This window comes from Canis lupus, chromosome X (genome assembly GCF_003254725.2).
Source record: "Canis lupus dingo isolate Sandy chromosome X, ASM325472v2, whole genome shotgun sequence".
NCBI classification, from domain to species: domain Eukaryota; kingdom Metazoa; phylum Chordata; class Mammalia; order Carnivora; family Canidae; genus Canis; species Canis lupus.
In genome coordinates, this window is record NC_064281.1 from 80,414,025 (window position 1) to 80,428,176 (window position 14,152).

General features: G+C 37.1%; 1 non-coding gene across 1 annotated transcript; it reads right to left on the reverse strand.

Moving 5' to 3' along the window:
- Window positions 1-13,561: 13,561 nt before the first annotated feature.
- Window positions 13,562-13,664, reverse strand: LOC112649582 (U6 spliceosomal RNA). The gene has a single exon (XR_003129644.1). It is a non-coding gene; the product is annotated as a U6 spliceosomal RNA (small nuclear RNA).
- Between the last annotated feature and the right edge of the window lie 488 nt (window positions 13,665-14,152).

Here is a 14,152-nt window from a genome sequence, read left to right on the forward strand (position 1 = left end):
AAATTTTGTTTCTGTTACTCCATCATCTGTGGAAAACAGAAACCAGTAATATTCATTCTGCATAAATTCTTCTTAAGAAAAAAGAAGAGGCAAAAACAATTCCCACCTCATTACATGAAGCCAGCATTACCCTGAAATCAAGAAAGAAAAGTCATGACATGAAATAGAAACTATAGCCCAATATGACTCATTAATTTAAATATGTTTTAGCAAATTAAAGCAGCAATACATAACAAGAATAATACACTATGATCAAGTAGAGTTCATCCTACGAACAGAAGTTTGGTTAACTTGCTTCTTTTCCTCCAGATACATGTCTCCAGGTGGCACTCCTTATGAGCATAGCCTAATAGTGAACTGGGTAGCAAATTAGAAACAGAGTTCACAGGGTCAAATCAGAAATGTAAGAGCTGAAAGATTTAAACAGGCATTATACCAACTGCTTACTAAAGCATAGATAATACAAAGGAAACAACAATAAGTACTTTGAATAGCATGCCTTTCTTAATAAATAGGAAAAAACATAATAAATAGGAAACATAATTCATAAATAGGAAAGAAAACTGTTACATTGACAAAATCACAATAAAAATGCAACCACTGAAACTAAAAGCTTTAAGGCACTTGTACTTTATGCATACAGTAATGAAGAGCCATTCACAGATTTTAATTAGTTATGTAATAAGTTAAAATTTTTCCTTTATAGCTATAATTTTCCCAAGTGGTGTTCAGATAACTAGGAGGTGTGCAAATGATCCACTGGAGTCCAGGGGGGAAATGCATTAGTATTTCTATTATATTCATTGTGTCTCACAATTCATTTTCTTCAAAATTTGCACATTCATAACTTCCCCAAATGTCCTTAATATATGAAGAAATATTATAAATGAAGATACATCTTTTAGAGGTACTGCAAAATATTTGATGGAGAGCAATGCATAGTCAAACCATTTTATTACTTTGGCTTTACAGAATCTGAGATGGCAGAGCCCTCAACACTACGGGGTGTCATCTGAGGACACAGAAACAAGGGAGGAAATGGACTAACTAGTGACTCAGCCTCTTTAGCCTGTTCTCAGCAGTGGCTGCTAGCCTCCCCTCAAAATGGGAGAAATCAGCCTTTATATTTGCAAGCATATATTTGTTCTCCCCCCCCCCAATACTGTTACTTATACACACACACTCATGGTGATGGGAGACACCCAAATTATCTTATTTTTTTTCAAATTATCTTATTTTGATGCAAGTATCACATGCTTTCTGCCTGTAAACATCCAAGTTAAATGTTTTTTGTTTTTTTTTTTTTTTTTGCCCAGGGTAAGATAACATAGTTCAGGTGTCATAGAAACCAAAAAGTACATTATGTTTCTGTGGTTGACATTAGTTTTCTACGGCAACTGGATAGGGCAAATTCATCCTCAGAGGCAAAATTGTAATCTCTACCTCAGACACTTGGACACTTGAGCCTCCCAATCCAATAAATGAATGACTAAATGTTAGAGGAAACACCAGAAACTTATTCCTGGGATATGCATTGGAGGGAAAATATTTCTATACAATGGTTTAGGGAATCAGATTAAATAAAAAAGTTGACAAGTTCAGCTTTCCTAACAAGCACATATCTGTGTTCCAGCCCTAACTCAGCGTACTTTTACTAGATGTTTATAATATATGCTGGGTCTAAAGGAGATCTCATAGGTGACCCAGTCCTAATCCCACTCGCATTTTCACATGGCACCTAATGATGCAAATTCTCAATAAGAGGGGAAATCTAGGCATATCAGAGACATTTTCATATCCCTAAATTAAGTGCCTCAGGTGTGAATTACTTGGCAGAAGGGATCAGAATACTTCTGTCTACCTGCAACTAAAACCCTCACTCATAAACACACAATCAAGGGTTACTTGGAACTCCAAATACCAAAAGCTGTTTTACAGATGTTCCTGTCAGCACATACCTTTGCCAAAGATCTCTGCCTCTGGGGAATTTGTAGTGCATCTCAGTCATCATAGAAATTAGATTGTCACATAAATCATAAGATTAACTTCTCCATCCTCTGGCACCTTAAATTATCTTTAGAGCCAGAGCCTAAAACCATAATCCTGTCACTCAAAATATCCATATGCTTAGGGGCACTTGGGTGCTTAGTCTGTACAGCAGCCAATTCTTGATTTCAGCTCAGGTCATGATCTCAGGGTCCTGGGATTGAGCCCCGTGTCAGGCTCCCTATTCAGCAGGGAGTCTACTTGAGAATTCTCCATCTCCCTCTGCCCTGCTACTGCTCATGCTCTCTCTCTAAAATAAATGAATTTTTAAAATATCCATATGCTTTAAAGAAAAGAAATATTTACAGGATTTGTCATTATATTAAGTTAGGTCATGACAAAAAACCTGACAAATCAAAGCTGCCACAAAAGGAGGAATAACAAGGATGTCTGGATGGCTCAGTTGCTTAGGCATCTGACATGATTCTGACTCAGGTCATGATCTCAGAATCATGGGGTTGAGCCCCACTTTGGGCTCTGTGCTCAGCACGGAGTCTACTTGAGATTCTCTTCCTCTCCCTCCACCCCTTCCCCTGCTCTTGTATTGTCTGTCTGTCTGTCTCTCTCTCTCAAATAAGTAAATATTTTAAAGGAGGAACAACAATAAACAATGGTATATTCAGAAATTAAATTCTATGTATCTATTATAAAATGAGGGCAATTTATTTATTAATCATGAGAAACACAGAGAGAGAGGCTGAGACACAGGCAGAGGGAGAAGCAGGCTCCACGCAGGGAGCCCAATGTGGGACTCAATCCCGAGACTCCGGGATCACGCCCTGAGCCAAAGGCAGACACTCAACTGCTGAGCCACCCAGGCGTCCCAAAAAATGAGGGCAATTTAAATGTGCTAACATAGAAAAATAAAATCAAGTTACAGTTACTGTTGAAAACAGTATGGAGATTCCTCAAAAAATCAAAAATAGAAATAACATATGATCCAATAGGTCCACTACTGGGTAGTTACCCAAAGAAAATGAAAACATTAATTTGAAAAGATAAATGAACCTATATGTTGATTGCAGCATTATTTACAATAGCCAAAATATGGAGGTAAGCTCAGTGTCTATTAATAGATGAATGGATTAAAATTTGGTATATATATTGGAATGTAATAGTAAGGAATTGAGTGGAATATTACACAACCATAAAAAGGATGAGATCATGCCTTTTGCAACAAACATGGATGGACCTACAGGGCATTACACTAAGTGCAGTAAGTCGTATTGAGAAAAAATACCATATGATTTCACTCATATGTGGAATCAAAAACAAACAAATAAACAAACAAGCAAACAAACAAGCAAACAAAAAGCCAAAGGGGTGGAAGGGAGCAAAATGGGGGAAAGGGAGCGGGAGGTACAGACTTCCACTTAAGGAATGAATGAGTCATGGGAATAAAAGGTACAACATAGATAATATAGTCAATAGTATTGTGGTAGCATTGTATGGTAACATAGACATATGGTAGCCACACTTGCGAGCACAGCATAATTATAGAGAAGGTGAATCCCTATGTTGGACACCTGAAACTAATGTAACATTGTGTGACAATTATACTCAAATAGAAATTTTTTAAAAAATCAAGTTACAGTCTCCACACCTGGATGGCTGAGATGATTAAGCATCTGCCTTTGGCTCAGGTCATGATCCCAGGGTCCTGGGATTGAGCCCTGCGTCCAGCTCCTTGCTCATCAGGGAGTATGCTTCTCCCTCTCCCTTTACCTCTCCCCCTGCCATCAGGCACGCACACACACACACACATACTCTCTCTCTCTCTCTCTCTCTCTCTCTCTCTCTCTCTCTCAAATAAATAAATAAAATATTTTAAATTTTTTGAGAAATTGAGTTACAGAAATAAGTTATAAAATGCATGAAGCATTATAAAACACATTGTCAAAGATGCTGTACATTTCTTCTTAAAACATAATTATTGGTAAATGCACAGATAAAAGCATTTAAAGGGTATATACTAAACTATTGAAATAGTTGCATATGAAGGCAGGAGAGTAGCACTATAGGAGGTTTAGTGCAATGAAACTTGATAATTCCTTTAATTTTAAATATTTCACAAGGAAAACCAATTGATGTTTTACGAATGCTACTAAATATTACAGGCATACCTCATTTTATTGTGTTTGGCTCTATTGCATTTTACAGATTCTATATTTTATATAAAGTGAAGATTTGTGGCAACTCTGCATCAAGCAAGTCTATTGATGCCACTTTTCCAAGAGTATTGGCTCACTTTGTGTCTTTGTCACATTTTGGTAATTCTCACAATATTTCAAGCTTATTCATTATTATATTTGTTATGGTGATCTGTGATCAGTGATTATGACTCACTGAAAGCTCAGATGATTAGCATTTTTTAGCAGTATTGTTTAATTAAGGCATGTACAGGCAGCCTGGGTGGCTCAGCGGTTTAGCACCACCTTCAGCCCAGGACCTGATCCTGGAGACCTGGGATCGAGTCCCGCATCAGGCTTCCTGCATGGAGCCTGCTTCTCCCTCTGCCCATGTCTCTGTGTGTGTGTGTGTGTGTGTGTGTGTGTGTGTCTCATGAATAAATAAATAAAATCTTAAAAAGGCATGTACATTTTTTAGACATAATGCTAATGCACACAATACAGTATAGTGTAAACATAACTTTTATAAGCACTGAGAAAACAAAAAATTCATTTGACTTGCTTTATTGTAATATTTGCTTTATTGCAATGATCTGAAACTGAACCTCCAATATCTCCAAGGTATGCCTGTACTCTTTTGTCTTTTTTATAAACAACAGAAATTTACTTCTCACAGTGTTGGAGGCTGGGAAGCCAAGATCATGGCACTAGCAGCTTTAGTGTCTGATAAGAGCCTGCTGCTTCATTGACAGCCATCTTCTCACTGTAACTTCACATGGCAGAAGGGGTATGCCTGTACTTATAAAAGCACTATACAAAGACAGGAAAAAATAAATCTGGCATCTGTGAAAGAAAGAACCAAACAAGTGTAGTGATTTTAATATCAGATAAAATAACATTCAAGGGGAATAGATTTAAATGGACTTACAGGACTATTTTGAAATATAAAAGGAACTACTCATAACAAATTTTTAAGCACCCCCCAAAATATTAATTTTAATTAATATTAAATTAATTTTTAAGCACCCCCAAAATATTAATTTTAATTCTAGCAGAATCTGCTAGAACTACAACAAATTAAAAATCCATGCATATGTAAGAATGTAAAACACCACTCTTAAAAGTGAATTGGTTAATACATACATTTTGGAGAGCCAGAGAGTGGACTGTTTGAGGTTGAACTGTGTCCCCCAAAATGATAACCCATGCTGCCTGCAAGTTTAACTTTACTTAAAAGTAGGGTCTTTGCAGATATAATCAAGTTAAGATGATTAGAGTGGGCCGTAGTCTAATATAACTGGTGTTCTCATAAGAAGAGGAGGAGCACCTGGGTGGCACAGTTAGATAAGCATCCAACTCTTAGTTTCAGCTTGAGTAGTGGTCTCAGGGTCATGAAATTGGGTGCTGCTTTGGGCTCTGTGCTCAGTGTGGAGTCTGCTTGAGTCTCTCTCCCTCTCCCTCCCCCCCCCACTCATGTGCTCTTGCTCTCTCTCCCCCTCTCTCTCTCAAAAATAGATACATAAACCTTTAAAAAAGAGGAGGAAAAAAAAGAGGAGGAGTTAGTTAGAGAAACATTCAGGAAGAATGCCAGGTGACCATGGAGGCAGAAATTAGAGTTGTGCTGCACAAACCAAAGAATGCCTGGTGCTGTCAGAAGCCAGAAAAAGCAAGAAAGGATTTTCCTCTGGAGCCTTGAGAAGGAGCATAGCCCCACTAACACCTTAATTTCAGACTTCTAGCCACTAGAGCTGAGAGACAATAAATTTCTGGTTTTAACCCACTCAGTTTGTGGTTTCAGTGGTTCTGGAAAACTAATACAATGCTCTCTACCAAATTGAGAAAGTTCCTTCTATTTCACTTTTTCTGAGAGTTTTATTTCTCATCATGAAATGTTTTTGTTTCTTTCTTCATTGATTGATAGGATCACATAATCTTCACTTTTTAGCCTGTTAGTATGATGGATTAAAATGGCAAAATTTTAAACATCAAACCAACATTGCATCTCTGGAATAAACCCCATCGTGTATAATTATTTTTCTACATTGCTAAATTATATATGCTAACATTTTATAAAGAATTTTCATCAGTATTCATATTGGATATTGGTATATAGTTTTCTTTTTTGTATGCTGTCATTGGCTTTCCTATTAGTATAATATTAGCTTCATAAAATAAATTGAGAAGTGTTCCCTCCACTTCTATTTTTTGGAAGAGATTGTATATAATTTGTATTAATTCTTTTTTAAACATTTAGCAGAATTCTCCAATGAAATTGTCTTGGCCTGGAGGTTTCTTATTTGGGAGGCTTTTATTTTTTTTTAATATTTATTTACTTACTTATGATAGACATAGAGAGAGAGAGAGGCAGAGAGGCAGAGACACAGGAGGAGGGAGAAGCAGGCTCAATGCCAGGAGCCCGACGTGGGACTCGATTCCGGGATTCCAGGATCGTGCCCTGGGCGAAAGGCAGGGGCCAAACCGCTGAGCCACCCAGGGATCCCCTGGGCGGCTTTTAAAATAGACTTTATTTGTTGTGATGAGCACTGGGTGTTAAATGGAACTGTTGAATCACCATATTGTACACCTGAAACTAATATTACACTGAATGTTAACTAACAGGAATTGAAATAAAAATTGGGAAAAATAAAAAAAATAGTAAAGCTATTTCAATTCCAGTTAGCTAACATACAGTGTAATATTAGTTTCAGATGCACAATATAGTGATTCAATACTTCCATACAGCACCCGGTGCTCATCACAAGTGCACTCCTTCATACTCACCACCTATTTAACCCATTTCCCCCACCCACCTCCATTCCTGTAACCCTCAGTTTGTTCTCTATAGTTAAGAGTCTGTTTCTTGGTTTGCCTCTCTTATTCCCCCCATGTTCATTTGCTTTGTTTTCTAGATTCCACATACGACTGAAATCATATAGTATTTGTCTTTTTTCTGACTGAGTTCACTTAGGATTGTGCTCTCTAGCTCCATGATGCCTGAGTAATATTCCATTGTCTATATTATACCACAACTGCTTTACTTATTTATCAATCCATGGAAATTTGGGCTCTTTCCACAATTTGGCTTTTGTTGATATTGCTGCTATAAACATCTGGGTGTATATTTCCCTTCAAATCAGTATTTTTGTATCATTTGGGTAAATACTAAATAGAGCAACTGCTGGATCATAGGGTAGTTCTATTTTTAACTCTTTGAGGAACCTGCATACTGTTTTCCAGAGTGGTTGCATCAGTTTCTATTCCCACTAACAGTGCAGAGGGTTCTCCTTTCTCCACCTCTTTACCAGCACCTGTTGTTTCTTGTGTTGTTGATTTTAGTCATTCTGACTCACATGGGGTGATATCCCCTTGTAGTTTTGATTTTTATATAATAAATTTTTTATTAGTGTTCAATTTGCGAACATACAGAATAACACCCAGTGCTCATCCTGTCAAGTGCCCCCTTCAGTGCCCGTCACCCATTCATCCCCACCCCCCGCCCTCCTCCCCTTCAACCACCCCTAGTTCGCTTCCCAGAGTAAGGAGTCTTTATGTTCTGTCTCCCTTTCTGATATTTCCCACACACTTCTTCTCCCTTCCCTTATATTCCCTTTCACTATTATTTATATTCCCCAAATGAATGAGAACATATAATGTTTGTCCTTCTCCGACTGACTTATTTCACTCAGCATAATACCCTCCAGTTCCATCCACATTGAAGCAAATGGTGGGTATTTGTCGTTTCTAATGGCTGAGTAATATTCCATTGTATACATAAACCACATCTTCTTTATCCATTCATCTTTCGATGGACACCGAGGCTCCTTCCACAGTTTGGCTATTGTGGACATTGCTGCTAGAAACATCAGGGTGCAGGTGTCCCGGAGTTTCATTGCATCTGTCTTTGGGGTAAATCCCCAACAGTGCAATTGCTAGGTCATAGGGCAAGTCTATTTTTAACTCTTTGAGGAGCCTCCAGTTTTCCAGAGTGGCTGTACCAGTTCACATTCCCACCCACAGTGTAAGAGGGTTCCCTTTTCTCCACATCCTCTCCAACATGTGTGGTTTCCTGCCTTGTTAATTTTCCCCATTCTCACTGGTGTGAGGTGGTATCTCATTGTGGTTTTGATTTGTATTTCCCTGATGGCAAGTGATGCAGAGCATTTTCTCATGTGCATTTTGGCCATGTCTATGTCTTCCTCTGTGAGATTTCTGTTCAAGTCTTTTGCCCATTTCATGATTGGATTGTTTGTTTCTTTGCTGTTGAGTTTAAGAAGTTCTTTATAGATCTTGGAAACTAGCCCTTTATCTGATACGTCATTTGCAAATATCTTCTCCCATTCTGTAGGTTGTCTTTTAGTTTTGTGGACTGTATCCTTTGCTGTGCAAAAGCTTCTTATCTTGATGAAGTCCCAATAGTTCATTTTTGCTTTTGTTTCTTTTGCCTTTGTGGATGTATCTTGCAAGAAGTTACTGTGGCTGAGTTCAAAAGCGGTGTTGCCTGTGTTCTCCTCTAGGATTTTGACGGAATCTTGTCTCACATTTAGATCTTTCATCCATTTTGAGTTTATCTTTCTGTATGGTGCAAGAAGTGGTCTGGTTTCATTCTTCTGCATGTGGCTGTCCAATTTTCCCAGCACCATTTATTGAAGAGACTGTCTTTCTTCCAATGGATAGTCTTTCCTCCTTTATCGAATATTAGTTGACCATAAAGTTCAGGGTCCACTTCTGGGTTCTCTATTCTGTTCCATTGATCTATGTGTCTGTTTTTGTGCCAGTACCACACTGTTGAGGACCAGAGCTTTGTAGTACAACCTGAAATCTGGCATTGTGATGACCCCAGCTTTGGTTTTCTTTTTTAAAATTCCCCTGGCTATTCAGGGTCTTTTCTGATTCCACACAAATCTTAAAATAATCTGTTCTAACTCTCTGAAGAAAGTCCATGGTATTTTGATAGGGATTGCATTAAACGTGTAAATTGCCCTGGGTAACATTGACATTTTCACAATATTAATTCTGCCAATCCATGAGCATGGAATATTTTTAAATCTCTTTGTGTCTTCCTCAATTTCTTTCAGAAGTGTTCTATAGTTTTGAGGGTATAGATCCTTTACCTCTTTGGTTAGGTTTATTCCTAGGTATCTTATGCTTTTGGGTGCAATTGTAAATGGGATTGACTCCTTAATTTCTCTTTCTTCAGTCTCAGTGTCAGTGTATAGAAATGCCATCGATTTCTGGGCATTGATTTTGTATCCTGCACGCTGCCAAATTGCTGTACGAATTCTATCAATCTTGGGGTGGAGTCTTTTGGGTTTTCTATGTAGAGTATCATGTCATCGGCGAAGAGGGAGAGTTTGACTTCTTCTTTGCCAATTTGAATGCCTTTAATGTCTTTTTGTTGTCTGATTGCTGAGGCTAGGACTTCCAGTACTATGTTGAATAGCAGTGGTGAGAGTGGACATCCCTGTCTTGTTCCTGATCTTAGGGGAAAGGCTCCCAGTGCTTCCCCATTGAGAATGATATTTGCTGTGGGCTTTTGGTAGATGGCTTTTAAGATGTTGAGGAATGTTCCCTCTATCCCTACACTCTGAAGAGTTTTGATCAGGAATGGATACTGTATTTTGTCAAATGCTTTCCCTGCATCTAATGAGAGGATCATATGGTTCTTGGTTTTTCTCTTGCTGATATGATGAATCACATTGATTGTTTTACGAGTCAACACTCGTAGAAACCAGCCTTGTGTCCGGGGATAAATCCTACTTGGTCATGGTGAATAATTTTCTTAATGTATTGTTGGATCCTATTGGCTAGTATCTTGTTGAGAATTTTTGCATCCATGTTCATCAGGGATATTGGAACTTTCTCCAGAATAGACCACATACTGGGTCACAAATAGGGTCTGAACCGATACCAAAAGATTGGGATCGTCCCCTGCATATTCTCAGACCATAATGCCTTGAAATTAGAACTAAATCACAACAAGAAGTTTGGAAGGACCTCAAACACGTGGAGGTTAAGGACCATCCTGATGAAAGATGAAAGGGTCAACCAGGAAATTAAGGAAGAATTAAAAAGATTCATGGAAACTAATGAGAATGAAGATACAACCATTCAAAATCTTTGGGATGCAGCAAAAGCAGTCCTAAGGGGGAAATACATCGCAATACAAGCATCCATTCAAAAACTGGAAAGAACTCAAATACAAAAGCTAACCTTACACCTAAAGGAGCTAGAGAAAAAACAGCAAATAGATCCTACACCCAGGAGAAGAAGAGAGTTAATAAAGATTCGAGCAGAACTCAACGAAATCGAGACCAGAAGAACTGTAGAACAGATCAACAAAACCAGGAGTTGGTTCTTTGAAAGAATTAATAAGATAGATAAACCATTAGCCAGCCTTATTAAAAAGAAAAGAGAGAAGACTCAAATTAATAAAATCATGAATGAGAAAGGAGAGATCACTACCAACACCAAGGAAATACAAACGATTTTAAAAACAGCTATACGCCAATAAATTAGGCAATCTAGAAGAAATGGACGCATTCCTGGAAAGCCACAAACTACCAAAACTGGAATAAGAAGAAATAGAAAACCTGAACAGGCCAATAACCAGGGAGGAAATTGAAGCAGTCATCAAAAACCTCCCAAGACACAAGAGTCCAGGGCCAGATGGCTTCCCAGGGGAATTCTATCAAACGTTTAAAGAAGAAACCATACCTATTCTCCTAAAGCTGTTTGGAAAGATAGAAAGAGATGGAGTATTTCCAAATTCGTTCTATGAGGCCAGCATCACCTTAATTCCAAAACCAGACAAAGACCCCACCAAAAAGGAGAATTACAGACCAATATCCCTGTAGTTTTTATTTTTATTTCCCTGCTGATGAGTTATGTTGAGCCCCTTTCCATGTGTCTGTTAGCCATGTATGTCTTTCTTGGAAGAATGTCTCCTATCATTTTTTACTGGATTGTTTTTTGGATGTTCAGTTGTTGTATAAGTTCTTTATATATTTTGGATACTAACCCTTTATCAGAAATGTCATTTGCAAATATCTTCTCCCATTCAATAGATTGCCTTTTAGTTTTGTTGATTGCTTCCTTCACTGTGCAAAAGCTTTTTATCTTGCTGAAGTCTTAATAGTGTGTTTTTCCTTTTGTTTCCTTGCCTCAGGAGATATATCTAGAAAGAAGTCACTACAGCCGATGTAGAGGTTACTGCCTGTGTTCTCCTCTAGGATTTTAATGACTTCAGGTATCGCATTTAGTTTTTTAACCCATTTTAAATTTATTTTTGTGTATGGTGCAAGAAAGTGGTCCATTTTCATTATTTTGCATGTTGCTGCCCAGTTTTCCCAACAGCACTTGTTGAAGAGTTGGCTTTTTTCCATTGAATATTCTTTCCTGTTTTGCCAAAGTTTAGTTGACCCTATAGTTGTGGATCCATTCCTGGGTTTTCTATTATGTTCTATTGATCTATGTGTCTCTTTTTGTGCCTGTACCATACTATCTTGATGACTACAGCTTTATAATATAACTTGAAGTCTGGAATTGTGATGCCTCCAGCTTTGCTTTGCTTTTTCAGGATTGCTTTGTCTATTCAAGGTCTTTCATGGTTCCATACAAATTTTAGGGTTGTTTGTTCTAGCTCTGGGAAAAATGCTGATGGTATTTCGATAGGGATTGCATTAAATGTGTAGATTTCTTTGGATAGTATAGACATTTTAACAATGTTTATTCTTCCAGTCCATGAGCATTGAATGTTTTTTCCATTTATTTGTGTCTTCTTCAATTTCTTTCATGAGTGTTCTGTAGTTCTCAGAGTACAGATCATTTACCTCTTTGATTAGGTTTATCTCTAGGTATCGTATGGTTTTTGGTGCAATTGTAAAAGGGATCAATTCTTTGATTTCTCTTTCTGCTGCTTCATTATTGTATAGAAATGCAAGAGATTTCTGTATGTTGATTTTGTATCCTGTACTTTGCTGAATTTGTATATCAGTTCTAACAATTTTGGTGGAGTCTTTTGGGTTTTCTAAGTAGAGTATCATGTCTTCTGCATATAGTGAAAGCTTGACTTCTTTCTTGCCAATTTGGTTGCCTTTTATTTCTTTTTGTTTTCTGATTGCCAACGCGGGGATTTCTAGTACTAAGATAAATAACAATGGTGAGAGTTGACATCCCTGTCTTATTCCTGACTGTAGAGGTAAAGCTCTCAGTTTTTTCCCTACTGAGAATATCAGCTGTGGATTTTTCATATATGGCCTTTATGATGTTGAGGTATGTTCTAACTGTACTTTGTTGAAGGTTTTTATCGTGAATGGATGTTGTACTTTGTCAAATGTTTTTTCTGCATCTATTGAAAGGATCATATGGTTCTTATCCTTTATATTATTAATGTGGTATATCACATTGGTTGATTTGCAAATATTGAACCACCCTTACAACCCAGGAATAAATCCTACTTGATTGTAGTAAGTGATTCTTTTAAAATGCTGTTGGGTTCAATTTGCTACTACTTGGTGGAGAATTTTTGCCTCCATGTTCATCAGGGATATTGGCCTATGGTGCTCTTTTTTAGTGGCGTCTTTGTCTTGCTTGGAATCAAGGTAATCCTGACCTCATAGAATGAATTTGAAAGTTTTCCTTCCATTTCTATTTTTCTGGAATAATTTGTGAAGAATAGGTATTAATTCTTTTTTAACGATTTGGTAGAATTCACTTGTGAAGACATCTGGACCTGGACTTTTGTTTGTTAGGAGTTTTTGGATTACTGGTTCAATTTCTCTGCTGATTATTGGACTATTTAAATTTTCTATTTCTTCTGGTTTCAGTTTTGGTAGTTTATTTATTTCTAGGAATGTATCCACTTCTTCCAGTTTGCCAAATTTGTTGGCATATAATTTTTCATAATATTCTCTTATAAATGTTAATTTTTCTGTGGCGTTGGTTGTTATTTCTCCTCTTTCATTTGCAGTTTTACTTATTTGGGTCCTTTATTCTTTTTTTAATAAGTCTAACTAGACTTATTAACTAGAGGTTTATCAGGTTTTTGTCCCAAAGAACCAGCTCCTGGCTTCATTGATCTGTTCTACTGTTTTTAGTTTCTATATCATTTATTTCTTCTCCAATCTTTATTATTCCCTTTCTTCTGCTCCTTTAGGCTTCATTTGTTGTTATTTTTCTAGCTCCCTAGTTGTTGTTTTTTTGACTTTTTAAAATTTTTTTTATTGGAGTTCAATTTGCCAACATATAGCATAACAATAGCTCCCTAGTTGTAAGTTTAGGTTGTTTATTTGATTTTTCTTGCTTCCTGAGGTAGGCCTGTATTGCTATATACTTCCCTCTTAGGGATGGTTTTGCTGCATCCTAAAGTTTTTGACCATCGTGTTTTCAAAAATACAGAATGCTTCACAAATTTGCATGTGATCCTTGCACAGGGACTATGCTAGTCTTATCTGTATTGTTCCAATTTCAGTATATGTACTGCCTAAGCAAGCATTCAATAAAAATTTGTTAAAGAAAGAAAGGAAAGTAGACTTTAAGAATGGCTGTACATTTACTTTAAAGTTGTGAAGGGTTGTGCAGAGTTCCCATGTATCCCTTTACATGGTTTCTCTGATCATTAACAGCTTATGTTATTAATGTACATTCTTTGTAATTAATGAACTAATATTAATAATTTTTAAACTAAAGTACACAGCTTATTAAAATTTCCTTGATTTTTACCTGATGTGTTTCTGCTCCAGGACCCCATCCAGGATACTACATCACATTTATTGTTTTGTCTCCTTAGGCTCCTCTTGGCAGTGAAAATTCCTCAGACTTTTCATATTGATGGTGAGCTTGGCAGTTTTAATGCATATTGGTAAAATAATTTTTGGAATACCATTCTATTGGAATTTTTATAATTCTTAAACCATGAATAAACTAGGATTACAGTTTGTTTTTCTTTTTTGAGGGATAAAACATAGATAAATTGCCAT